The 25,228-nt window shown below is 36.0% G+C and overlaps 1 protein-coding gene and 1 long non-coding RNA gene across 2 annotated transcripts in view; one reads left to right on the forward strand and one right to left on the reverse strand.

Annotated features, from left to right (window-relative positions):
* The window catches only part of ITGA1 (integrin subunit alpha 1), a 154,799-nt gene that overhangs the window by 114,261 nt on the left and 15,310 nt on the right, over positions 1-25,228 (reverse strand). The gene's annotated exons all lie outside the window — the stretch shown is intronic.
* Positions 452-25,157, forward strand: LOC140849435 (uncharacterized). Its single transcript, XR_012131215.1, has 4 exons — positions 452-1,140; positions 1,876-1,976; positions 16,533-16,569; positions 17,433-25,157. It is a non-coding gene; the product is annotated as an uncharacterized lncRNA (long non-coding RNA).

Genomic DNA, 25,228 nt, shown 5'->3' on the forward strand with positions numbered 1-25,228 from the left:
CTGTGGTTACTGCATTCACCCATATTATCAATTTCTCCCATACCCCATTGAAGTCACTGTTCACCAGCGTAGTAAGATACCACAGATTCACACCTATCTTCTATGAGGAGTTTTTTAAAGACCTGTAGAGTATATCTTACAAAAATGTATGGGTAATTAAGAGGCACTAGACTGCATGCATTCTTTCACAAGGCAATAATCAGGATTCTGAGGGTTCTATACTGCAGCTTACATAGTGAAAGGCCATTTTACTATCTTTTCAAGTATAGTCTTTTCCACCTAGTGATGCTACACAAAGGTAACATTCCAATATGAAAGACTTAGATGGCTTACCAAAATGAAACAAAGAGGTTTAAGAAAAAACAACCAAGCAAAACTAGATTCTTTTGAACAATGGCATCAGAAAAAAAATATACATATGGATTTAGATATTTCTGGTAGAATAAAAATACTCAGAATATTTGTCAGTATTTAAATTTGCTTCTAGGTTCCAGTGATAATGTTCATTCTCTTTTCTAACATAGTGTAAGTAATATGTGGTTATATGTTGTAATTCCTGCAAAAGAAATTCATTTAACTGATCCTTGATCTATTGAGTTTAGGAGAACCTGCAGAGAATTAATTATGACCTCCTAATATTTGACTGCTGTAGTAATAAATCACAGAATCTTATAGATGGAAGGTATGAGATACCTTTGCTTAATCTGGCTCTTCCATTTCACCAGAGGCCAGCAACTACTTTCTTTTTGTATCTATCTTGTTCCACCAAGAGTTTCAGAAGGTGCTGATATTTTTTTTCTTTTTTTCAAGTCATTTAATCAAGAAATTTGATGTTCACTGTATACAAAGATGTAATTTGAACATCCAAGCTCATAATCATTGTCCTCAAGGTGCTGCTATGTTTTTAAGTGACCTGCCAATAAGACTACAACTGATTGGTCCAAGAATGATCATTAGATTTAAAATGAGTCACCAACTGCCCCACCCTCCTGGTCACAGTTGATTAATTCTAGGGGGGGCCAGTCAGAGTACTGAACTCTCTGATCTCACGTTGGTTCCTTGTATAGGTTCCTGTCTTGGTGGGAAAGGCCATGGAACAAGAAGGAAGCTGAGAAACAGACATGGGTTTGATTCCTGCTGGTAAGCTGGTTTATAGTGTGAGAGAGTGAAATTGAGATGTGGGAGAGAGTTTTAAACTACAGAAGGGAACTGAGAGACTGTCTAGTTGAATTAGGGGTTCCCTGTCAGCCTATTGTTCCACTGTGCCTGGGGGGAAGGATGAGGAGAAGAACGAGGCAATGAGCTAAGAAAAATAGATGGATATGATGACTTGATTCAATATTTCCTTCTTACATCTCCTCACCACCACCCCAAAAGCTATTTAAAAATTTAAAAAGTCATAATAAGAGAGAAAAAGGAATGGGGCCTACTCTGTATGTAGATTGCAAGTATATAAATAAATGTCTACATGTGGCATTATGAATGTCAAATCCATTCAGCACACACTAATAAAAAGACCACCATGTGCACAGTAATGTGGAAGACGTGTGAGTGATTAAAAGGTGAAATAAACTTCAACCCTGCCCTCAAAGAGCTTTAGTCGCTTGTGAGATGTAGGCATAATCAAATAACCAATCTATAATGTAAAAAAAAGTCTCAAGAGCCATAAATGGGTACTGTAACTGTGGTTATTGTACTTTGGATGCTAATTTTATAAATCTTAACAGTCCTAGTGGGTTTTTCCCCATCTTTCCTATTTAATCACTGAAAAGGTCTATGCTTTCTTAATGAGTTGGGAATAGTAATCCTGGGATTTAACTTATGTAACTCTTTATGTATTATGAAAAAAGTGTGCTACTTCTTTTTCTTGATTAGGCAGGTGAATAAATATGTGAAAAACTTCCTGAGAGGGCTCTACATCTCACAATGGAAAATGCTTTCAGAACTTCACGTCTGCGTAGATGCATCACCAGAAGGTAAAAATAAAGCAGGAATAAAACAAGACACAGAACTCACAGTGACTTTCATTGCTAGGTCAAACTTAAAGCTGAAATCTTCCATTATGCAATATTAGAATAATTCATTTAAATACAAGTGAAAGGGCAGGGTGGTGGTGATGTCACTACAGAATAACTGCAGCTTTGTGTCAGGCTGGTCTTATTCAGAGGGCAGAGAGTGCCGATCCACAAATAGACACCCTGCTTGGAGCCCCAAGTGAAAAACTACGAGGCTGAGTAATTCTCTTGTATGTCAGTTATTTCATAGCCAAGCCCTGAAGCATATTTTTTCCTTCATGTTTTGAGTGCAACTATTATTACATATTATGATGAAAGATCAGTAATATAATTTGTGTCGACAGTTTATAAAATACTTGGCCTTTAGTACTTTAAAGGTACAAAAAGTACTGTGTGAAAAATCTTAAAAACTGGATTTCTTTATTTTTAGTCTTTTACCAACAGGTAATGATATTGTGGTAGAACTCCAATCAACTTTAAAATGACTGTTAGGTTATTTTTTTTTTTAAAAACCCATCAAATAAAGTAAGGAAACATTTTTTGTTTTTTTAAGGACACACACCTTAGTGAATAAATAGGTCTTATTTAAAACCTTCAAATAATCCTACATATAAAAGCTTTCAAAATTTATCTTTGAATATATTTTTTGTAGTAGACACAATTTGAGAATGTGTGAATCAAGGCTTTGTTACCTGTTTCTTAACAGATAACATTATCCAAAAGGAAAAATAAAGATTCCAAAATATCACTCCAGAAAATGGGTTTCTAAGCTTTTAGTCTTCTGAATAAGGCCACTGTCTGAATTTTTAGATTTGTATGTTCTCATACTAAAACAGCTTTTCCCAGAACTACTATATCCTACCAGTTTTTTTATATTTAGCAAGTCAAATAACCTCTAATATATTGGATCACATTCTTGAAAAGAAAGGATTACTTCATTTACAGACGTATTTAACTGATTCATGAAATGAGACCCCAGCAGAGTTGGTCAATGCTACATGTCATAATACAATTCAAAGGTACTGAGGCTAGTGTCAGGTATAATATTCCTTTTATGACCTGGATCCTGAGATAGTTGTACAACAGACCAAAACCAGAGGATCTCAATGGTCAAAAGGTTCATATCTCAATATTATTAATAACTCAAGGACAAAAGCAAAAAAAAAAGAGTACATCATGGGTAACAGTGTAAACACAAAAAACATACTTTCTGCACATCTTAATAGAGTCCTGTATTTGGCAATACCAAAAAACAAACTCTTTGGTATCTTAAAAGGTATTCTCTTTTCAGGTGAATATGGTATTGTTTTCATTAGCTCCCTCTCAAAATAAAGAAAAAGAAAACACATCAATATTCTTTGAAAACCTTATTTGAAAAGTTCTTTTCAGAATCATAATTAGTGAAGACATTTTTCAAATGCCGGTTGTGAATTTCTCTTTTATAGAGCGATGAGTTTGTGATTTTCTTTCTTTCCCTAATCTACAGATCTTTTTTACTTATAAACATAATCACTATGTTTTTCTAAAATTTTTATCATTTATTTTCTTAAGACCTTCTGTTTAAAAAATTGAAGCATGACATATATTCAGTGTAGTGTGATGAATCAAGTCCTCTCAAAAAAAATGTTCAAAGTCCCAACCCCTGGTATCTGAATGTGACCTTATGAAGTGGGATTTGCAGATGTACTTAAATTAAGTATCTTGAGATAAGAACATCTTGTATTTAGAGTGGGCCCCAAATGCAATGACTTCTATTCTTATAAGAGAAGGGAGAGGAAAATTTGAGACATCTAGAACCATAAACACAGTGGAGAATGCAATGTAAAGATAGAAGTAGAAACTAGAGGGATGTGTCTACAAGCCATGCGATGCCAAAGAATTCCAGGATACAATAGAAAATGGAAAAAACAAAGAAAGATTCCTCTGTAGAGCCTTCACAGGGAGTATAGCTCTGTCAATATCTTGATTTTGGACTTGAGTTAGGTTTCCAGAACTGTGAGAGAATGAATTCCTAGTTTTTTTAAAACTTTCTTTTATTTTCCAGTTTTACTGAGATATAATTGAGATATAGCAATATATAATTTTAAGGTATACATTAAGGTATTCAAGTATTAAGGTATTAAAACCAAATTTTAATGATTTGATTTATATATATTGTGAATTATAGCCACAATAAAGTTTGCTAACATCCATCATCTTATATAGATAAAAGACAGAAATGTTAACTATAGTCATCATGTTGTACAGTACATCCCTAATACTTACCTAACTTTTAACTGGAAGTTTGACCTTTTGATCACCTTCATCCAATTCCCTCTCCCCCAACCTCCCACTTCTGATAACCAGAAATCTGATCTCCTTTTCTAGGAGTTCTTACTTGTTTTAAGATTCCATATAAGTGAGAGCATACATTATTTTTCCTTCTCTTTATGGCTTATTTTTTTTATTATGGTATCATTAATACACAATCACATGAGCAACATTGTGGTTACTACATTCCCCCCATTAGCAAGTCCCCACCCCATTACAGACACTGTTTATCAGCGTAGTAAGATGCTATAGAATCACTACTTGTCTTCTCTGTGCTATACTGCCTTCCCCATGCCCCCCACTACATTGTGTGCTAATCATAATGCCCTAAATTCCTTATCCCACCCTTCCCATCCACCTTCCCCAGTCCCTTTCCCTTTGGTAACTGTTAGTTCATTCTTAGGTTCTGTGAATCTGCTGCTGTTTTGCTCTTTCAATTTTTGCTTTGTTGTTATACTCCACAGATGAGTTAAATCATTTGGTACTTGTCTTTCTCTGCCTGGTTTATTTGGTTTATTTTTATGACTTATTTTAATGCCCTCAAGATCTATCCTTGTTGTTGCAAATGGTAGGATTTCCCTCCTTTTTTATAGTTGAATAATACTCCATTGTATATTTATATATCTTCTTTATCCGTTCATCTGTTGATGGAAACTTGGTTTCCTTCCACATCTTGGTTATTGTAAATAATGCTGCCATGAACATGAGGTTGCAGATATCTCTTTGACATAGTGTTCTCATTTTTGCTGGATGTTATCACAGAAGCAGGATTGCTAGATCATATGGTAGTTCTATTTTCAATTTCTTGAGGATACTATACTGTTTTCTATAGTGCTGTACCAATTTACAATCCCACCAACAATGCACAAAGGGTTCCCTTTATTCCAGATCCTTGCCAGGATTTGTTATCTCTTGTCTTTTCGATGCTAGTCAAAATTTCTGTTGTTTTAAGCCACTATGTTTGTGGTAATTTGTTACAGTAAAACTAGGAAGATAATGCATTTGAAAAACAACACACAGTCTTACTTTTGAGAAATGTACAAATGGCACACAGCCTCACTTTTGACAAATGTACATGTGGACACAAAGTGAACACACCCATGTAACTACCATCAAGTTTAGAAAAAGAACATTTCCAACACAACTGAAGCCCCCTTGGGTCCATATCCTTTAAAAATAAGAAGCAACTCAACAAGAGGCAATAACCCAGTTAAAAAATGGGCAAAGGACTCAAATAACAGACATTTCTCCAAATTAGTTATACAAATGGCCAATAAACCATACAAAGGTTCTCCATATCATTGATTATTAGGGAACCATAAATCAAAACCACAATGAGATATCATTTAATACCCAGTAGGATAGTTTTATATATGTATATGAAATATATATGTGTCATACCCCCTATCTATCTATCTATCTATCTATCTATCTATCTATCTATCTATCTATATGAAGATAAGTTTGGCAAGGACTTATTATTAGAACCCTGCTATATTGCTGATGAGAATGTAGCCACTGTGGAAAACAATTTGGCAGTTCCTTAAAACATTAAAAATAGAGCTACCATATGACTTGATAATTACAAGTCAAGAACCCCAAAGATATGCTCACCTAAAAACTTGTATATGATTGTTCATGATAGTAGCATTATTCATGATAACCAAAAAATGGAAACAACTCAAATATCTTTCAACTTATGAATGGATAAGCAAATGTGATGTATCCATACAATGAATATTATTCAGCTATAAAAAGGAGTGAGGTACTAATGCATGCTATGTGAATAAACCTTGGAAACATTATGGTGGGTGAAAGAGGCCAGTCACAAAAACCCACATATTGTTTGATACCATTTTATGAAATATGAAGAATTGGCATATCCAGAGAAACAGAGAGCAGATTTGTGGTTTTCAGTGCCTGAAGAAAGGGAGTGGTTGCTTTGTGGATATGGGGTTTCCATTTGGGCTGTTGAAAAAGTTCTGGAATTAGACAGTGGTAATTGTTGTACAACATTGTACATGTACTTAACGTCATTAAATTACAACTTCAAAATGGTGAAATGGTAACTTTTATCTTATATATATTTTATCACAATAAAAAAAATACAAGGCAGCTCCATTACCTTTGCTAATCATTACAACATGCTGTTTTTAGTTAAACTTTTTATCTTGAGGTAATTGTAGATTCACATGCAGTTGTAACAATACATAGATTTCCTGTGTACCCTTTATCCAATTTGCTTTTTAAAGAATCTTCCATCCTTATTTTTCCTATTCAAGACAATAAAATAAAAAATTTAAAAATACCTTCTCTTTGGTGGCTAATCTAGGACTGTGTAATTCGGCATCCTGAAAATTGGGCTTCCTGCCAATAACATCAGGTAAAAGTACAATATGTTTTACTTGGTTACTTATCAGTCCATTGAAAGAGAACAAACTTCCCAGCTATTTTTATCTTTTGTGGGAGACAAAGGAAACAAAAATAAGAATAGATGTAAAAATTTGGATGATTTGTGTACATATTCAAACGTTTTGTTAAGTGATTTACAATCGTGTGTGTGTGTGTATGTATGTGTGTGTGTGTGTATACATATATTTTCCAACATATAGAACAAAGCATTATCAGGGTTGAAAGAAAATATGTCACAGACCATTAAGTATGAGAATATTTAAAAAAACCAGCACTTTTAATGTAGAGTACATTTTCTTCAAGCTGTAACTCTTCAAACATCTGACATACCATCTATCTGAGGAGTGTATAACATGCTAATGATTTTTGTATATTTATGAAGTAAACTGGCAAGTGCTGGTGATATGTTTTAATTTCTTTGTAAGGCCACAACATGCATAAGCAACCCTATTCTATTTTCTAAGCATGTGAGAGAAATTTGAAAAATGGTGAAAGCAGTATTCAGCCTTTCCCCCTTTCTTTCTCCTTTTTTTCTTCTAGTTTTCAATTATTTCTCTTTCTTTGCCTATATTTTACTACTCTTGGTGCTGCTTTCTCAGTCTCTATTGAGATATTTAAATACCCAACCACTTGCTAAACATTGACCAATTAAACAAACATTTAACTAGTGTGGATTCTGCCCTCGCAAGATCATGGGATAAAAACTACAGCTAGAACAGATCTCAGGAGTAAGATGGTCTCCACTGTCCTAAGGCAAAAAAAAAGGGATGTCACAGAGTATAAGAAAGCTTTCAACGTCACCTACTATAATGGCATACATTTAAATGTTTATTTGTTATTAAATATCTTTAATCAAGTAATGAAATTTAAAATAATATGAATATTACATAGATTTTCTTATTATTTTGAAAATGATTATGCTCTATATTTTATTTATCAAAAATAATTTGAACTAGCCTCAAACATATGTATAACTCTTTATTAATGTCTCTGTAGCTTAATCAGTTCTGTACTTTCTACAATGTTTTTTGATTTTTTTTTTTGAGAGGGCATCTCTCATATTTATTTATCAAATGGTTAACAACAATAAAATTCTGTATAGGGGAGTCAACGTTCAATGCACAATCATTAATCCATCTCAAGCCTACTTCTCATCAGTCTCCAATCTTCTGAAGATCAAAGCCTAATTTGGCTACCCAGAAATTGATTTTTTTTAAAAATTATGATTATTTAAACTGCTTTAATACAAATATTGTATCATTATGTTGTGCACCTCCAACTAATATAATGTATGTCAATTACACCTCAATAAAACAAAAACAAACTCCTGGCTTCTTCGAGCCCCCCTTTGAGGGCACACTAAACGAACCCAAGCATGCCACTGAGGAATATTGGAAGGCTAGAGCCAGAGAAGGCCTACTTGGACCATCTAATTAGACAGTGTCCTTAAGTGATGAGAACACTGAAGCACAAGCCATTGGAATATCTTGCCTAAGATACCATGGCCAGTTTCCTGATGGAACCCAGAGAAGACAATTTCCTTGCTCTCATTTGAGATTCCTGTCCACTATCCCACATTAAGCTATGATAGCACGTTAAGCAAGGAGCAGCCATCTTCACTATGCATCCCTTAGATATACTTAGAGCTCATACAAAGCAGAAGGCCTAGGTAGCAGGCCTTTTGCAGTGTTGCAGCTGTGTCTTCACTAAGTGAAACAATGTAATGGGTAGAGGCTAGAACAGGAACTGGTGAGGGAGTAGAGTTGAATGACAGACTTGCAGCGGCCAACAGGTTGAGGCCCCTTAGCCAGGAGCCACCCAAGTGTCCAACTCCCTGCCCTATGCAGAGCAGCCAGGATACTCAGCAGTCAGCTCCTCTAGGAAACTAGCAATGCTGTTGCCTCTCTGGGAGTGAGTAAATTGCCTAGCCCTGTCCAGCCCTTGTTGAAAAGAGTCCCTACAGCAGTGGGGAGGAGAGGGGAGAAAGGCAGCAGGAGGGCTGGGTTTATCTTATTTATCTCTGTATCTCCAGTTCTTTGCACAAAACAGGTGCTTAAAATATGTTTATTTGAATAGAATAACTAATTAAAAACAAAACTTTGTCAACAATATACCTTAGGCAAAGTATTTCTCTGCTCTGAGCCTCAATTTCCAAGTCTGTCAAGTAGAAATGCTCATAGTGACCCCTGTGGTATTGTTCTGAGATGGAAATGAGATTCTGCATATGAACACTATTTGGGAACTGTAAAGCACTCAAAAGCGCAAAGCATAAAAGGTCAGAAAACTGCCTCCACATGGAAGCTTCTCAAATAGGCCCAGTGCCAGTTTTGCTGTTGACATTCTTCTATTCCACAAAATATATGCATTTGAGGTTGTAAGAATACAGACAGGCTTGTCTATTATAATGTGATGTAGTCACTCCTAAAAGCAACCTCATGTTTCCTACAAAGTCACATGTAAAAATAATAGAGCTTGCAGTAAAATAGATTTCAAGCAGACTACTCAAAACCTACACAACTTTTTAGCCAAAGCATAAAGAAAAACAGTAATAATGCAAATCAAAAATACTAGGACAGTTTTAAAGGCATGTTAAATTCCTAACAAATAAACACTACACTAAATATAGTACTACAATGGAGTGGAGTAAGAAAATGTTGAGGTTGCAGAGTTTCAGGGACAGGGAAAAATGAACTGAGTGTGGGATCAGCTATGCAATCCCAAGAAATCACACATATGGCAAAACTATGCCTAGAGGAAACATGTATTGAAAATGGGCATTGTGTGCATACTGTAGTATTTATTATTCTAGGCTTATTGTGTCCAGCTCTTGGTGTACTTGGCATTCAGGTGCCAGTACTTAATGGTATAATATACCTTAACAGACACTAAGTTTTTTTATGGTGCTGGAGAAAACTGCATTATAGTGACATCACTGGCATAATTACTGATCTTAAATAAGCTTATTTGTTTACAGCAACATGCACCTGAACACAGTAGACTCTATTCTTTTATGGACTTCAATAGGACCATTTTCACTCAGAATGGGGGAAAAAGACCAGCCTAAACACAAAATTTTTAAGGTACTTCCCTGGACCCACAACACACTTCCGAGTTTAGTTCATTGGACATACTTTGAGAAACACTAATCCAAGCTGACATCCCTAAATGGTCTATAAATGTAAATTAAACAAAGTTATCCTTAATCTACATGCTTTTGAATGGTACCAAGGTTTACCAATGGTACAAGTCTCCAGATTCACTGTTGTGTATAAAATTGCCTTTATTAATCAACCAATACCTACTTATTGAGTATACATTGTACATCACTGTTTTCCTGCAGTGACCATAAATGAAGAAACGAGATACACACACACACACACACACACACACACACACACTTAGGAAGTAGGTAAGTAGGTTATCAATACAAATGAATATATGACATGATACTGATGTTAAGAATTATACAGTTAAACAAGAGTTTCATCTTAAACACAGTAGCCTTAAACAAGGGAAACAAGCAAAATGTTGCAAACATCCTATCAGCATATGTTGTTGTCAAAACCAGCTAAATGAAACTGAGATAATATTATAAATTCATTAATCCTTATCTCATTGATATTTGGACTCAGCCCAAGATCAAAGTGGTTTAAATGTGTTTCTGGGCAGGGATCCCCGATTCTCATCAAACATCTTGTGCTTCTCCATATATCCCAGCCTCCCTTGCAGCCTCCCTACCTATACTTCTCTTCTCTGCTACTGTGAACTTAGAGGTAGGTATTCCCAATGGAGTCGCACAAGATGGAGCGGGGCCATCCAGCCCACACAAAGCTGAGGCAGCTGGAGGAACTAAAGTCAGTGCTAAGCCACTGATGTCTTGGGGTTGTCTGGCAGCTAACTGCGTTTGCTTTCTTATTATTTTTGCCTAAAGCTTCAGATTCCTAGATACTCTCAAAACACAAGAGTTAAAATTTGTAGAATTAGAATTAGAATCTCTAAATGGTAAGAGATTGGATGTCCTTCTGATGCACATGTTAATGCTGGATGCTTTGTTAAGACATGGAGTATTGAGTTGGCTTCTTATAATGGCAAAAAAGAGATGTACTAACTGTCTCTAATTCTGAAAATTCTCCAATGGTCTAGGCATTTCATTACTTTCAATCTCTTCCTGGAGAAAGGAGTCACACAAAAACATTCTTAAAGGGTATTGTGTAAGGTGAATGTGGGAAATAGTTGAAAAGATTGAGGTCTAGGCCTCCATGGTTTAATCCCTGCAGGAAATTCCTTAGAACACAATGGCTCAGATACTGTCAGGTAAGCCATCCTTGAATGTACTCCCCAGGAAACTCACAAAACACCCTTGTGCAGCAGAAGGAAATCCTGTCCTGGACATTCATGTAATGGGTTTGAGGCCAATTTTGAAATTTGTCTACCACAGAAAAGCAATAAACCCTCTTGTGCAAATATTCATGGCTCTATATTAGAACTTCTAAAAGTACCTGTGAAATGCAAGCTGATTACAATGTGATTTACATACAAGCATTTTAACTAAATACCTTAGAGACTTACATTATTTTTATTAAACTTAGCAAGCCAGGATGCTAATGAATAAATAAATACACTAAGGTTATTTTTATACAACTGCTAAATTAGTAACTTATGAATGTATATTCATACGTATCTTTTTCCTTCAATAAATTATCTTAATTATGCCTAATTTATAAATATATTTTATATCATGCTGTAGTCAGGGGTCATCAAACTGTCCAATGGGCCAAATGCCACACACCACCAGTTTTCATAAATAAAGTCTTAATGGAACAGAGTTATGCCCTTATTTTACTATTGTCTATGATTACATTTACACTGTAGCGGCAGGGTTAAGTAATAACTAAGGAGACTTTGTGGCCTACAAAGCCTGAAAAATATATTAGCTCTGATCCCTTATAGAAAAAAAGTTGCCAACCTCTGCTATAAAGCTGAAACAACCTTTTAAAATATGTATATTATAATTATATATGCAATGATACATACATGTAAATATTTAGATATTTATGGCTCTACCATCTTAATCCTCTATACTTAAATAAATCAAAGGCAAGAAATAGGGTAACATTCTGGCAGATGAAATAAATGTTATTCTGACTTTGCCTCATTTCTAATCTTTGCTGCATGAAAGCAAAATTAAATATTTCTGTAGATTTCTATTATTATCCTAGAATATATCTTCTGAAACCATTTTAATTTCTTTGAGAGGAAGATAATCTCTATTTGGTCAGGACATAAAACTTCAAAAATAACCTAAAGTAACTTAATGGAAAAGTAAAAGGAGCTCTAGCAAAACTTGTGACCAGATCCCTCTATGGGCACAGATTTAACATTTACTGAGCACCCACTATGTGAACTGAGTGCTGCAAAAGGTTCCATAGTTTTATTTTCCCCATATTTCCAGGTGGTAGTAACCCCACTTTTCAGATGAGGCTCACAATGGCTTAGTCATGCTCAAGGTCACAAAATCACTCAGTTAAGAAATCCAGATTTGGACCTAATTCTCTTGAAAACAAGCCCAGGGCACTTTCTGCTACGCTCCCAAACCCCCTACCCCTATTTTGCATTCAGCCATTGCAGTATATTAAACTCTGATTTTACAAAAAGCAAGAAAGCCAAATAAGGGAAAAGAAGTTTTGAAAAGAGTAGCATCTTATTAGGTTTGAACCAGACTAAATGTTTAATGAAAAAAACTCCTCAGATATGATTTGTTAGTGGATAGCATTTAAAGCTTTAGAATGTATTGGGTTTAAGAGGTTTTAAATTAATCTAAATTGATTCCAAACTAACACAAGTGTATCACCCCAAGGGCTTCCATCTCTTTTTGCTTTTAGGGAGCCAGCTCTGTCCAGGCAAAGGAATCCAGCTGCTAGGTGACACTACTTGAAGTCACTACTTTGAAGAAAATCCCCATCTGCTTTAGCCAGTCATAATACAGACATTTACTATTATTATTTTTTCCTGTGATTCAGAATGAAAGTGAAATGGCCTGGGTGTGAATAAACACACTACTTGCCAGAATGGGGAGCATTAGAAAAGAGCTTCTCTATCTTTCCAGGAGGATTACACCTCCAGTATTCTAGGAGGAGATGTACAAGGCAGTTGGCTCTGAGACCTGCTTCTCCCCTCTGAGCATGGCCTCATCCTTAGCAATCAGCTGGTCTCTAAGAGAGGGATGGCTTGGATAGCTGAGGCTGGGCCTATTTAACTCCTTTTCAGCCAGTAAGCCCTTAATTAATTACCTAATTCCTGAACTATCTATTCGATAGCTTGCTGATTCCCTTTCCCTCCCTACAAATGACAGTTTTCTAGTGTGTTTGTATGGGGTAGGGGGCAACATGAAAATTCTAAGCCATGGCTCAGGAATAATTCTTTTAAATTAATAGGAATAAACACTAATTCATGGTTTAAGCCTCCAACTATGAGTGACTGATTATATTCAACTGTCTAAGACATCACTAATTTTCATTTTTTCCATAAAGAATTGTTTTTATTTGAAAACAAAGGTATCTGTTTCTATTTCTGCTGGCAGATTGGTTTCCTTTCAGGATTAAAAATGTGTTCAGTGTTCATGCATATTTATTGAGTAACAAGGAGATAAATTTTAGATATATGGTATAAAACATTTAAGATGTCTTGAGCATTTACTAGGGATCAAGCATTATAAAAAGTGTTAATAATCTACTGATGTTCATAAAGGTTGGCACTTAGTTCACAAGTGAGGAAACTGAAGTCAATCACTGAAACAGTGAGGAGTAGAGATACTGAACCCATCTGGTCTAACTCCAGAGCCTTTACCCTTAACCACTACCTAATACTGTCTTGCCATTATATGTTTTCCTGTCTTTGCAGAGTATTTGTGACTTAATTTCTATTTAGTGATACATTTAAAATTAATCTTTCTTAATCAATCAAGAGTAAAAGCTTACTTGTAATTTCTAATTTTATTTTGTAGGAGAACCTCACATCAAGTTATATCATAATCATAACTAATATTGTAAAGATGTCTTGCAATTTGATACCTCTTTGGAGTAACAATTTCAGATGATTGAATTGAGAAAGGGAATGACCTCATTATTTTAGGATGTAAGAATCATCTGGAAAAGATGATTGCTAGGTAGACATTCATGTACATCCAGAGCTATTGCTGAAAAGCTTTGAGTTTTCCAAACACAGGAGAAGAGATTAGAGCTTCTCCATTCGTCAGACAAAGGTTCCAAAGCTAAAGCCAAGATGAATGTGGGAGAAACACACCCAACAGTGCTCTTCCCAGCATCCACCTGAGCCAAGGTCTCTCCTACCCACGCCAGTCATGGTCATTAGTGCTGAAGAGATGAACAGGAGGGTTCAGGGTCACGACTCACCAAGTTAGATTTGAATTTCAAATCAACAATGAATAATTTTTTAGAGTTAAGTATGTCCCATTCACTGTTCTTCCCACCCCCTAAATCTGGCAATTTTAGAAAGGTGGAAAAGAGGCATTATATTTTATGTTTTATATGTTTAACTTATATTTTAACATATATTATATGTTATGTTTTATATTTTTAACTTTGGCTCACCCACAAATTTAGATTTAACTGTAGGAAAGTAATAACCCTGATGGGTCTTGTTCTTTTAAATCTTTGTGACCTACTAAGCTTAGCATTTGGCACCCAACAGGAAATCTGAATCTATTTGCTGGATCTATTTTCTCCTCTTGCATGCTTGAAGTCTGTCTGACAGCTGGGTTCAAAAACTGTTTAGGCAAAGGACAAGCATGGGTTGGAAGTGGGGAAGTACTTCATCCTCCTCCTTTTTCCTGGCTCCCATTTCCTTCCAGAACCAAGTATCAGCTGGGGCAAAACTGAGATACGAGATGTAAGTGGCCTAACATGACCTCAAGAAGACCTGAGATTACAGAGGCCAAGTATTCCCTGAGACTCCTGAACTTCCATCAAGCTTCAGGACTAGCCCTGAATCTCTTTCTGAGAATTTCCCAGGCTGAAAATTTAGAGATTGACTCATTTTGAGTGTTTAAGTAATCTACCATTTTACATCTTCCAATAAGGCTGGTTTTAAGTGCTTATTGATGAATCAGACATCCATTCTAGTATCAGAAGTGCAGGAGCAACTGAAATCACGATTTAAGGTAATTTTTCAGAAAAAAGGACAGGGAAAAGTAAAAAAAAAAAAACTTTGTCAACTGTTCAACTAATCTATATAATTAGGTAATTTTTTTTCCAAGCAGATAATAAAGCCTGAAGAGGATGCTAAGGTTTTCTTAACAAATTGACATCTGTGCTCTGATGAGGAATGAAGCATTAAAAACTGTCTGACTGGACTGAATGAACTAGTAGTAGGACATCAGTCCCTGGAGACAGAGTGACAGCGTTCCAGGCTCAGTACCGCCACTGCTTCCTTTAGCAAGCAGCCAAGCTGGGATTTGAACAATGCCAGTCTGGTTGTGGGGCCTGTGCCCCCTACTACTCATACAGTGTCTGTCTTGGTAAGGGTTGTAGTAAATGTTAGTTCTCTTCTACCATTCTGAAATATTTTGTTTTGTTTTGGCTTTCTAGCACCCACACACTCTTCCTACTTGGGAAAAAGGGTAGAATTCCAAGGCACATAGGAGGTGGGCTTGGAGTATAGAATAGTCCTTCATCTAGCCTCCTGATCCACAGATTGTGGGCATGGGCCTCTGGATGGCCCGTCTTATGTTCGTGTCTTGAGATTATTCTCAGAAGCTCTAGCTGAGTTTTAAGTCCAGTGGATTGGTGGTGGTTGTCTGGGTAGTGGTTCCATCAGCTGTAGTGTCATACACAGATGATTTCTATAGCAGGAGTTTGTGCCTTCCTCTCTTTCTGTTTCAGCCTTCTCATATTCTTCCAAAATATGCCTTATTCTTACATTACCAGAGCTGTTCTCTGTTCTTTGCAACTGATTTAGAAATAGTAAGAGAATTGTGGTTTGTTTATGGTTTATGTATGGCCGAAACACCTGGATAAAGAAAGCTCAGCACTTATGGAACGATACTCAAATAATCATTAATAGATTACCATAGGAATTAGCATGATAAAATGAAAGGAAAGACAACACATTGTTTAACCTAAGAATTAACATTGTTTTAATTTGATTGGAAGTTTAATGATATGTCATGGCTAATACAGAACCAGCCTCAGCTTCATTGGGCTTCAGAGCCTCCATGGCACATGTACACAGAGCCAGGACCTCTAACATGGGTGGTCAGAATTCTCTGAGGGTGAACAGTGGTATCCTTGAAGGGGTTACTGTTCCTGGCATGAACTTTACAACTGAAAAGTGCTCTTCTGTGTTCCTCTCTTTATTGGCTTGTGGCAGTTATAAAAGTGAGGTTTTCACCTCCATCTTCTGTACAGTAAGGTAGGACATGCATATGTATCTGACTTTGAAGAAATGAAAATATTACAAAGGCTGAGGATGATCTGGCTAGCCCTTCTCTTGCTGAGGGTAACTCTGGATTGCAGTGGGTCTGTTTTTTTCTGGTTTTAACACAATGATACATGGTTGGAATTTATGCGAGGAAGAGGCACAGGGCATTTCTTTTGCATCATACCTTCTTGTCCAATCTGATGCCCAGGTAGTACATACGGTAAAAAGATGCAATAAGGAGGAGAAACAAAACTAAGCAAAATATAAATATGAGTAATTTCCAGTTATTTTGCTTAAGTCGTATTTTATTTCTTGCAACCTTATGAGGAAAAGCTTATCATTTTTCTCATTTTACAGATTGGAGCCCATACATCTAAATTTGAGGATCATAAAGGTAACATGACTTGCCCAAGGTCACAGAGCTCATCTGTGGTAGGCCCAAGATTTTTGTAGTTCAGAGCCAATGTTCTTACCACTGCTGCCTGCAAATTGAGTGAAAGAAGACATTCAGAAGGTGGCCCAGATGCAAATTCCATCTTCCCAGGTCATTCTAACTGATTGTGATATTTTCCAGTGTTAATAATTTTAGCCCCTATTCTCTGTACAACACATAATTTTGTAGTCTTTTTCTGTCATAATTGTTGCATACCAAGATTTATAAACTCCACCCTTTAAGGAGTGGGAGCCAGGTTCTCTACCATTTTGTATTCCCACTACCACTGTACCTAGCAACATATGTGCATGTAAAAGGCATCAATAAGTATTCATAAATTTGTCAACATTAGTCCTATTGTGAATTTATTATAGCAAGTCAAAGATAGATAAAGGCATAGACAAATCCCACAATGAAGCATTAAAGCTAAAAAAGGACATTCCCTTTATCAACTTTTTCAAGTTGCCTTTTTAAATAATGCAGATCAATTAATCCACAACTTCATGTTTTTTTCTTAGCCAGACAGCTGACTGGTATTGTGGTCACAGAACATATTAAAGCCAACTGACCTACTCCATGATGAAGTGTCATGGTTTAATCTGGCTGCAGATAAGAAACACCTGGGGAGCTTTTTAACTGTATACATGCTTGGGCTCCTTTCCCAATTATTCTGACTTAATTGTTTGTGGGGTGGGGGAACCTCATCTTAGTATGATTTTAAAACTCTCTAGTTGATTTTAATGTGCTGCCTGGTTTGAGAACCACTGGCCAAACTGAAAGAACATTCCAGAAAAAATAAAGATCTGTGTTTTTTCATTGTCTAGGTCTTTGGAACAGCAAGCAAAGTTGATGGGGAAGGAAAATAACAAGGAAAGTAGCAGGACTATGCAACTTGGCATGTGATTGGAATGTGGCAAACTATTAAAAAATATTTGTAAACCTCAAAAATTTTGTGCACCTATTGACAAAGTGTTTTAAACAACTGTTTCTCCTCTAATGTTGAAGTTTAAAGGCCCCCAACAACTTTGAAAATATGGGAGTATTTGGTGAAGCATTCCAAATAAAATGACCCTCAGCTCTGGAATTTGCTCCTTCTAGCAGGCTGTTCTCTTTAGCAGTCAGCCAAACCAAAAATTTAGCAGTTTTTGGAATATTGTGCAAAATAGATTCTTTTTAAACCTGAGAGTCACTGAAGATTTATTTTACTGGAAAGATACAACTTTTAAAAATAAAGTGATTATTGCTACTATGTAAAATCAAAGAACTGGAAGAGTGACTCTGAAATTCAAAGCATCCATCTTTCCTTATTCTACTAATGAAGAAAGAGTGGCTCAAGGGATGAAATGACTTTAAGTCACACAGTCTGATGGCAGGCCCTGGGCACATCCTGATCTCCTGACTCACAGGCCAGTTCTCATGTTTGTCCTGTCACAGCCACAGAGTCCTCTGGGAATGGCATGGATGCTTTCTCCTGTGAATCTAAATTAGTTATTCATAAGTGTAATGATCTTACAAATACTTATGTATTTGTAGCAAATGTAGCAAATAGCATGTAAATAACACGGTAATTTTTGGAGTGCACCATCCTTCCCACAGTCTTAATATAAAATTTGGTATTACACTCTTGATCCTGACAAAGTTCCTAATTCCTCTAGAAAGACATGTGAACCCATGAATCAGATGGAGATATAAGAACTTTAAAGCCACAATTAATCATTATAAAAGGTCTTGTCTTTCTCTGTATTTTGTCTATTCACCTCATCGTCTACTATATTTTACTGTGACTTAGGGACAGGTTTAGGAGCCAGAGATAAGGGTGAAATGATTTTCTGAAAGGCAAGAAAAATTCTACTATTTAATAAACTCTACTAAGTTCTTGGCTAGAAGTTAGGCCCAGAGTGAAAAATTTACTTTGGTGATAACAGACTTGTTTCCTAAAAAATATATGATAACATTTAGTGAGGCAGAAACTAATTTTGTCTCAGCTCTTCACCCCTCCCCACATTCCATATGATGTTTCCTTTCCCTCTGGCTGAGAAGACCACTGAGACAGAGTTCAGAGAACTATTTTCAGAGTTCATTCTTCCTCATAAAATATACTGTTCTTTTCTCCCTTCAACAGGAAATGTCCTTTGCTTCTACCACACCCAATCCATCTTGGCCATTTAGTGAAATGCACCGCTTAAGAGAGAAGTTCTTACCATCTATTAAGGCTGTTTTCCTGAATTTTACACCAAGGGTAAAATGATGAATAAAGAGAGAGGAAGAGCCCAGTTTGGCCTCCCGGGTCTCACCTCTGGGCCTTCTCTGGACCCAGGCTGACTCCCTTCACTTCCTTCCTGACAGCAGGCTCAGCGGTCTGCTTCCCCTTCCCTGAGGCAGCCACCACCACCTCTATCCCGGACATCCTGTTTTCTAGGAATGGCTGTGGGGCAGAACATAGCTTCCCACGCTGCCCCCCTTTGCTGCCCCCTTCCTTGCTCCTCTGAAAAAAGCAACAAGCTCTCTTTTCTGGCTTAACTGGTTTACTGTTAGTCATGTTAAAGAAATAGATAACAAAAACAGAGAAAATGCAAAGGATCCAGAATCTTTCAAAGTCGTTTCAGGCATGTCCCTGGCCTGAATTTCTGATTTCATTTAGGCCTTTTTCACTTATTTCTGAGGGTGGGAGGGGATTGTAATCTCCTTTCTTCATGATGTCTCCTCTGACGTTTGTTGACTCTTCACTATAAATATTTAACATCTAGAGAGCTTAGGCATTACAGGGCCAACGGCTATGTAGGAGAAAAAAAATGTTAACAAGTAAATTTAGACACTTTAAAAGAGAAATACTTGCAGTTCCCTTTGCCTCATCTCTCTAGAAAGTAACACAAGATCAATATGGGCTTCTGGAATTCATCAGTTGAAGCTCTGCTAGCACCTCCTGAGAGAAGCCAGGTTGAGTTAAAAGCACCCTCCGAGAGCTCATACTCCTGCACCTACTGGAGTGCTATGACTGCTTGTTTGCCATCTGTTCACCATCCTAGACTGCATTTCCCTGAAAGGAAGGGACTGTGACCTCTGTTTACCTCATACAGCAGAGCACTAGCAGAGAGCAGGGCACATAGTAGGAACTTTGTCAGTGGTTGTCAGAAGAATGAAATGGTTCTCAAAGGAAGAAAGGTAGGAGGCAGAATCTTTCTCTAGCAGAAGATAAATACTCCTCCAAGGACTAGACAACTGGACTTCAAAGCTGGATTTGGGTCTCAGTGACGCTGCTGGGAAAGAAATTGTCTTGCCTCAAGATGAAGAATTATTTGATAAATAAGGAGGATTTAAGGCACTTTAAAATCCCACTTTGTTCCTTGTTTCCTGAGCCAGCCACCTCTAGTGTGCATTGGAGATAAGAAAATGGGTAAGAAATTGGAATGCAATGGCTCAAACAGCAATGCAAATCTTATGAAAAAGCTCCCATTTGTGTGATTTTGAGCAAGTTAGCTAGCCTCTCTGGGCCTCAGTTTACATGTGTATCATAAATTGAAGCTCAGATGACATATAAGGTTCCTTAACGGCTTTAATTATTTATGAGTCTAAGTTATTCAGAACCATGTACTATATCATATTTTCAATCTTCCTCTCCTCTACTTCACCCAACACAAAAACAAAAACAAAAAAAAGAAAAGTGACTCATACCATTGTCAAAATTACACTTGGAGAGGAAGAAAAAACTATAAATTATGGTCACAGGATCAGTGAGCTGAAATGCAAGATTAAAATAGTTTTATATGTACAGAGCAATTTTTCACAAAGGTGTCACACAAGAAGTTCTAGTCAATGTTTATACTAGGACTTGATGAAAAATTCCAGGCATAAAACTTCTGGAACTTAGACTGAACTCAGAGGACTCCCACTTCTGAATAAGTTTTACAACTAAAATCTACTGGATGCTTTTCCTTAACAAGAATTCATGTTTCAACAATTTTTTGAGTTTTCTTGTTGGATATTATGTATGGTAAAACTGACTATCTGGAACTGTCATTCTAAGTATGACAGCTAAAGATTTCTTTAAGATTACTCTCTTTTAATAATTTTGGAGGAACATCATTTTGAAAGACATTGTATTTTTCTTGACTTCTTTAACAGAATACACTGAATGTAATTCTCATTGCTGTCCTCAGTGAAAAATTCTAGGCCCTTATCTTTTTTCTTTTGATGGTGTTTCAGGATCCTTCTGAGCTGTCAATTGTCACTTACTGCTTTCACTTCCCGGTCAGCTTGGCCACTCGTGGCTACCTCTCCCTGATAACTTTTCCTGATTAAAGACAGGGACAAATTTCTTAATTCATCTATGCATACCCAATGATCCCACAGTTTCTGCTACTTAAGGTGCTTAGTAAATATGTGTGTGTTGAAATAATGCATGAATTAAATAACATGGTAGTTAAAAAAAATGTTTTTAAACAAACTTGCTAAAACTAGGTGTGAAATAATAGTAAATAGGTTCTAAGTAATGGTATGAGGGGCTTGGTTTAATACACAGACTTGCAACAGTTTCTGTATACTTTCTAATTCTCAGTATTCCAGAGATTAGAATGCCATAGGATTGAGTTTCTGATTTTTCATGAGAAATGAAAAGTAACAGTGATAGGTAAATTAAAAACATGCAAAATAACAGCATAAATATTGGCAGATCATATAAAATTTAGTGTTATCAAATAATTTTTCTATTTCTGGGCATGTTTGACCTATTCCAAACAGAAAACTGAAGAATGTACTAACATTCTTATATATTTTTAGGGAGTTGCTTGGTTGGGACCTCCACACAGCTACTAGCTATGTGATTTTGGCCAAATTATTTAACCTCTCTTAATTTCATATTTCTTATCTGAAAATAGTAATGACAAAACCTTTCTCACAGGACTTTGCAAAGAATTAAATAATTCACTTGAAAGCACTTACCATAGGCCTGGCCCTTAATAAACACATGGTCAATTTTATTCTAGTATGTTTTGTGGCCCTGCATGTGGCCATGCAGTGTGGTTGCAAACACATTTTTCTCTTGTATTTGCTGCCTGGCAGATATTGCCCTGCCTCAGAATTGGGTATTTTGGGACCAAATGTGGCATCTTAAGTTCCAGGAAGCTCTAAGTCCTTGAAGTTTCCTACATTTCAGAAAAACAGGCATTTCCATTATATTAGCATTCTAGAGAATGGGATTCTAATGTGGGTAAGTAAAGGGATGGAGGAAAGGGAATTTAAAAGAGGATTGGTAATCCAGGTCCCCACAATTTATCATAAATGTCTCTAGCAAATGGCACCTGCAAATATAAGAACTTTCACATTTTGATGCAGTTACTATATAATTAAAATACTATATAATTACTATATAATTAAAATACTATATAATTAAAATACTCACTATGAATAATAAAAATGATAAAGCCTAAAATTTGTATGTAAGCATTGCACACAAAAGTGGATTTTCCTTGAGGAAATGGGTTTGTTTCTCCTCAATTTAAATGAACAGATTCACGATATCTCAGTTTCTTTCCCAGTGTTATTTATTATAATACACTAATGTGTTTCTTAAAATAGATAATTAAATATTGCAATATAAATGGGTTGCCTTAAGGATTATTATACCTGGAAATCTATAAAGAATATTCTAAAATACAGATGAGAATAGATGGTGATACTATATCAAACATTTCCTAAAAAGGGACAATTCTTGCTATGTAAAGAAAAACAATGAATGAGATTTTATCATCTCCACTTCAGCTTAACTGATATCTTTTGCCAAGGCTTTTCCATGGTCTTTTCATTTTAACTCTCTCCTTTCTGAACTTGGCCAATTTCTTTTTTATCTCTAGGAAAGTTTACCTGCTACTTAATGATTATGTTAAGCAGGTCTTCAGATTGTGTTTGCTAAATTCCAATTCCCAGACCATTACTATAGATCTTACTTTTCAGCATCTTAATTAGCTGCATTGCTGACTTTGGAATATTTTCTAAATAAGCTATCCTTGATACACAAAAATATTGTACTGGCATTTCAACTCCTTTAGAAATTATTTTGGCTTTTCAGTAATGCTTTTGAACTAAACTTCTAAAGTTGCAAGTCATCACTAGTACACACAATGCACTAAGAAAACTGACTAGCACTTTTCTAAAATACTAAATCTCCTAGAATACATAAACTGCATTACCACACAAAGCCCAAATATATACTGACATCAATATGAAGAGAACAATTTTATTTAGGGTTTAGAAAACTGTACCTGAAATTGTGATTCTTTTTTTAGTTGCTCTTCACTACCTGGTAACTCATTTACTGAAAAATGTGTATCAACAAAATTATGGGCTGATCAAAATCAACTTTTAAAACAAATATAAATAAAATTTTGTTAAGTTTATGACACAGTCTGACACTTGTGGGCCTGCAGGGAGTACAAGAGGAAGTGGTGGAGACCAAAGAGGTCCCATTAGAATAGGGAGCACAAGGGCTAAGGATCCAGTAGCAACCCTGCTCTAACCCTGGCCTGAATGAGATGAACTTGCTAGTAATTTATGTATTATGGGAATCCTGAAAAAGTCTCTTAAGATATTCAATTATCACCCATTTTATATATATATATTTTAAAAACTGGAACTTTCATGTTACATTTATAAATGTACATGTATATTAAAACTACCTTAAAAGCCATATACAAAAGCAATTTGACTTTTGCCCCAGATTTAGAAATTTTTTATCTTAAGAACATTTAACAACTCAACTTCTATGAAATCAACATTTCAGTTATTCTACATGTATCTCTCTAGTTCATTACCAAGATCTGTAGGAGAAAAAAATAATGATCTGACCAGATGAAATTTTGAGACATATGAACACCTCTGTCTTGATTATAATACAAGATAATGTAGTTAAGTAGCATTTAAAGAGATTAAATATTGCTGTATCACTATGCATCTATGCTTGGCTCTTTTTTCCCCCACCTTTACTGATTCTTGCTAGATCACTTTTCTCTATGATTTCAGGTCTACCTATATGCTGACAACTCTTATAAAAACATTACCACCAGCCAACTGCTTTCTCCTGAACTTCAGACCTGTGTGCATAATTGCCTAAGGGATGTTCTTGTGTATTTTCATTTGGTTATTCAGTTAGTCAAAACTTTTTTGAGCCATCTACTCTTTGCCAGGGATAATTGTCACCTCTGGGGATATAGCAATGAACCTAACAGATAACAATCTCTGTCCTCATGGCTTACACTGTGGACAAATGATAAGCAAAGCAACTGAGTGAAATAAACATTACAGAGAAAAATGGGACAAGGGCTTGGAAGGAAATGTTGGAGAAGTTACATTTTTTAAAAGGCTGATTTGGAAAGACCTCACTGAGTGACATTTAAGCAAAAACCTGAAGGGAATAAGGAAGTGAGTAAATGGAAATATGGTGGAAAAACATTCCAGATGTCCCACAAGCATTTCAAATCAAAGATTCAAAACTAAACTGTTTTTCCTTGCATACCAGTTTCTCTTCCTATATTGTCTGTTTGAGTTATCATCAGTTCCACAATTCAAGAAAAAAATCTGAGATTTACCCCTAACTCTATTCTTTCTGTGACTGAACAATCTGCAGCCTGTGTCCTTTTGATCCTCTACTATTGACTTCATTCTTATTGCAAGGACTATTTTTACTGCCTTTGTTCGGGCCAGCATCTTTTTTCCCTTGCATTTTTCAAACATTCTTTTAACTGATCTTACCTTCAGTCTTGCCTCCTCCAATAAACCCATGATGCTGCCAGTGATATTTGTGAAATGCAGTTTATCATGACATTCTACTGGTGGGATTTCTCATTATGGTCAAACCCACACTATTTATTGTGGGAGGGTCTAAGGTGATTGGCACACTTGCCCGGCCCTCCTTTTCCTGGTAGCCTCTCCAGTTTTCTTCTCACCATTTAGGTAAGTTTTCTGGCACTACCTCTACAAAGTTCCTCCTAAAAGTGACCCCTTACATACTCTTATAACAGTGAGTTGTTTACATTTCCATCTTTCCTAAACCCTGCTCAGTGGCTGGTTCAAAGTAGCTACTAAGAAATGGATAAAGTTAAATGTGTTACCCTTAATGACTGGTGTAATATAAATATGGATGCCTCATATTTAAGCTCTGGCCACAGGCAAAAGAGTTTCTCTCTTCTCAAACCCTCAGAATCACCTCAGAAACCTTTATTCAACACATTCTGATACAGAACACAGAGCCGTATTAATTGCTTGGAAAATTATCTGACTTAAAAGCATAATACTCCTTTCCCAACTAACAGCTTCTACTTTGGGGAGTTCACATATATACCATTTCATAGGTATACTTTTATTTTTAGAAACATGGAGTATTTCACTTCGAGAGTACTGAATTGTAAAAATTATGAGTCATTTCGGTTAAAGATAATTTGAGGTTGAGAGAACTGGTCATAGGGATTAAAAAAGGAACTAAAGTGAGTGACAGTAAGTAGAGAAAAAAAATTACCTTTACTAAGCTACTCTAGTGACATCTGGGAGGAAACAGATCCAACTTGTATATAAAGGGGGTAATGAAAGTGAAATCCAGAATCAGTAATCCAGACATAAAATTAGCTAAATA

Source organism: Manis javanica, chromosome 1 (assembly GCF_040802235.1).
Source record: "Manis javanica isolate MJ-LG chromosome 1, MJ_LKY, whole genome shotgun sequence".
Lineage (NCBI taxonomy): Eukaryota > Metazoa > Chordata > Mammalia > Pholidota > Manidae > Manis > Manis javanica.